Below are 4,117 nucleotides of genomic sequence, written 5' to 3'. Positions count from 1 at the left end.
CTTATGTTTCCTGAGCATTAATAAACTGGCTTGTAATCACTCACAGTATAGTCCTCAGCTCACATGTGCTGCATTACTCTGCACCAGATATTAGCTCCAATATAATAGGCAGTTATTTGTAGGCTTAAACTAAAAAAAATGGCACATCAGTAAACCTTCTTAAAAGGTTAAAATAAAGTATAGTAAGGTCAGAAGGCTAAAGATGATCACCAATGACAAATGCAGGAATCAAAGCTCTTTGATCTATTTGTTTCACACCAAAAGGGCTTCTTTCCAAACTGCTTGTTGAAGTGGATGACAAACTGGAAGAGAAGGAACTACAGTAAATCTGCAATACTGTATCAACAAAGACAAGCACAGCTAGGATAAGGAGAAAGACTGACAAGACCTGTTGCCAATGCATGTTATTGCAAGGAATACAGAGAAGCTGGAAAATAGAACAACAAAAGTGAAAAATAGATTCATGTAAACAATACACAATGCACACAAGGTGCACAGAAAAATGCATCCAATGTAATTTTTTTTGTGAATTAGCTGTATTGTGACACTGCATAAGAGGTGAAATAAAAGTGTACTTGAAATTCAGCATGTATTAAGGCTCTCTCACATATGAATGAGTGCTAATAAAGGTCACTCACTGTAATTTCTCACAATATCAGCTACGAAGATTAGTAGCAATGCATAATGGTCATTGGCCTCTAATTGGCCTCCATCAAACTTCTGAGGACTTCCAGAAGTAATGTACAATTGTTGATGCACTTTGTTCTGGTCCATAGTTAAAGTATCTAATTTCATGAGCCAACAGACACCAGTACAACACCTGTGTACCTTAATTATATTGAGTATCATTAATGAAATAACATTGTTAAGTTAAGGAAATGTCATCATCCTGTACTGCATTTATGCCAGATATTTTTTTAAGCTGAAAGGTTGATGTCCTGTTTGTGTGTGTCCTTTGTCTTTTGAACGTGATGCAAATGTTATGTTATTGGACAAATAAGCATATTATAAAAACTATTTAAACAAGAAGGAAACTTTGAGAAAAGCCCACATACATACACTGACCAGGAGAAGTCCTCTCGCTTTGTTCTGCTTTCTGCAAGTTACTAAGGCTTGTGTCTTCCCATGTGACCACAAAAAGAAAAGGAGTACTTGTGGCACCTTAGAGACTAACCAAGGTATTTGAGCATAAGCTTTCGTGAGCTACAGCTCACTTCATTGGATGCATACTGTGGAAAGTGTAGAAGATCTTTTTATACACACAAAGCATGAAAAAAATACCTCCCCTCACCCCACTCTCCTGCTGGTAATAGCTTATCTAAAGTGATCACTCTCCTTACAATATGTATGATAAACCTGGATTTGTGCTGGAAATGGCCCACCTTGATTATCATACACATTGTAAGGAGAGTGATCACTTCAGATAAGCTATTACCAGCAGGAGAGTGGGGTGGGGGGAGGTATTTTTTTCATGCTTTGTGTGTATAAAAAGATCTTCTACACATTCCACAGTATGCATCCAATGAAGTGCGCTGTAGCTCACGAAAGCTTATGCTCAAATACCTTGGTTAGTCTCTAAGGTGCCACAAGTACTCCTTTTCTTTTTGTGAATACACACTCACATGGCTGTTACTCTGAAACCTATGTGACCACACAGGACCTAGCAGAATGGAGACATAATCCTGACTTAATAATAACAATGGTATTACATTTCCTTTTCTTTTTCAAATGATACTTAATAGTTCATCTATTTTTATTAATTAGTCCTTGTTTGGTGTGTATGAATTTTGAGATCACCTTGTATTTATACATTTAGCCAGCCCATGAAATAGGACTTTTTTCTGCAGAACCTCTTTTAAATTTACTTTTCACTTAATTATTAAGAGAGGTGATGTGTCAGTTGTTTGGTTATATAGGTCCTTTCAGCTGCTAAAATTAACAACATGCTTATTGAAAGATTATTAGAATGAAATAGGCATCTAAAACTCATATTTTCAGTAATATATTCTTATCTGAATACAACCAGTTGAAAATATACCACTAGATGAAAATGAAAAAACTTACATATAGTTTAACATCATTTTCCAAAGTTCTTCCAAGAGATAAGGGAAACTGAGCCATTGTCACAAACATCAATTTGCACAGGCAGGTAGATTGAGAGCACCCAGAAGATTGTTTGGGCCGCTTTCCCAAAACCAGGGGGTTGTTTGGTTGACCACAGACCTGCTGGATATCCCAGAATCCACTGATGACCTCTGACATCTAAGTGGAAGCCCCCTCCGTCTGCCCCCATCCTTACTCAATGGCTTCCTGGCAATGTGACTTAATTGGGGACTCACTAACAGGGACTCCCCTCTGACCACAGCAATCTCTGAAGCCCTCTGGAGGGCTATGGCTTAAAAGTAGCACAGTCAGTGGCTATATTACCTTTTCCAGGTAAGGTGTGTGGGGATGAAGGGGAAGTGTGATGTGCATTCTTGCACTGGTACACCCAGTCTCCTCCACCTTCCCCAGTATGGATCCGAGACATGTCGAGAATGCTGCTCTCAGGTCTGAGGGGTAGCATGATATTACCAAAACGTCTGAAACCCCCATTCTGTTGTATAATCTAACAACATACTAGCTGCAATCATGTGTGAAAAAGTTTAGTAAGCACTACTCTCCTTTGAGTGACACGGTAAAGGCGCTATATGTTATCCAGTTCATTTTCCTCCACTTTCCCAACCCACCCTCCCTGTCCATTTTCAGGGACCCCTCTCACAAGACCATGTCATTTCAGGAACTATGGTCTCTTCTGGAGTTGGGAGCAATAGAGGAAGTTCCTTACCAACACAAAGGGGAAAGGCTTTGTTCCTGGTACTTCCTGGTCCCAAAGAAATCTGGTGGCCTTCACTATGTTTTAGATCTAAGAAATCAAAAGAATTATGTTCAGCATAAGAACATAAGAATGGCCATACTGGGTCAGACTAAAGGTCCATCCAGCCCAGTGTCCTGTCTACTGGCAGTGGCCAATGCCATGTGCCCCAGAGGGGTGAACCTAACAGGTAATGATCAAGTGATCTCTCTCCTGACATCCATCTCCACCCTCTGACAAACAGAGGCTAAGGACACCTGGCTAATAGACATTAATGGACTTAACCTCCATGAATTTATCCAGTTCTCTTTTAAACCCTGTTTTAGTCCTAGCCTTCACAACCTCCTCAGGCAAGGAGTTCCACAGGTTGACTATGAGCTGCGTGAAGAAAAACTTCCTTTTGTTTTAAACCTGCTTTCCATTAATTTCATTTGGTGGCCCCTAGTTCTAATATTATAGGATGGTCTATGATCCCTTCTTTGGAGACTAGAGATTGATATGGTGCCCCCAAGAACATGTACTTCCATGTGGCAATACATACCTCCCACAGGAAGTACCTTTGATTTCTGGTGAGCATCAATCACGATCCATACACATTGCTCCCCTTCAGTCTATCTTCAGTCCTGAGGGTTTTCTCCAAGTGCACGGCAATGGTGGCAGCCCACCTATGACATTTGGACATTCAAATTTTTCCCTACTTTTACAATTGGCTAGGCCAAGCAGCATCCAGCAACCAGATCCAGAACAGTGTCCTAGTCATCAGAAAGAAAAAGCGTACTTGTGGCACCTTAGAGACTAACAAATTTATTTGAGCATAAGACTAAGGTGCCACAAGTACTCCTTTTCTTTTTGCAGATACAGACTAACACGGCTGCTACTCTGAAACTAGTCATCAGGCAAGTCTTGTCCCGACTAGGCCTGCGGTTAAATTTGCAAAAGTCCCATTTACCCCCTTCTCAATGCATGATGTTTGTAGAGGGAGACCTTTGATGCAACAATAACCATATCTTACCTCCCAGCTGAAAAATTCCATTCTATAGTTACCCTTTCCAACATCCTCAAATTCAGTCCTGTAACAACAGAGAGAGCCTTCAGCTCCTAGGCCTTATGTCATCATACATGTCTGTAACCCCACATGGCAGATGTCTGGTGGTTGTTGCTTCTATTGAAGACTGGGGGTCCCATCTCAGTCAACTTCAGACTGAAGCCCAGGACAAAGCATCCATGATCTTCATTGCTGTAGCTTGGCTATCATGGTTGGTT

Source organism: Lepidochelys kempii, chromosome 10, assembly GCF_965140285.1.
Source record: "Lepidochelys kempii isolate rLepKem1 chromosome 10, rLepKem1.hap1, whole genome shotgun sequence".
NCBI lineage: Eukaryota > Metazoa > Chordata > Testudines > Cheloniidae > Lepidochelys > Lepidochelys kempii.
This window is presented reverse-complemented; position numbering follows the sequence as displayed.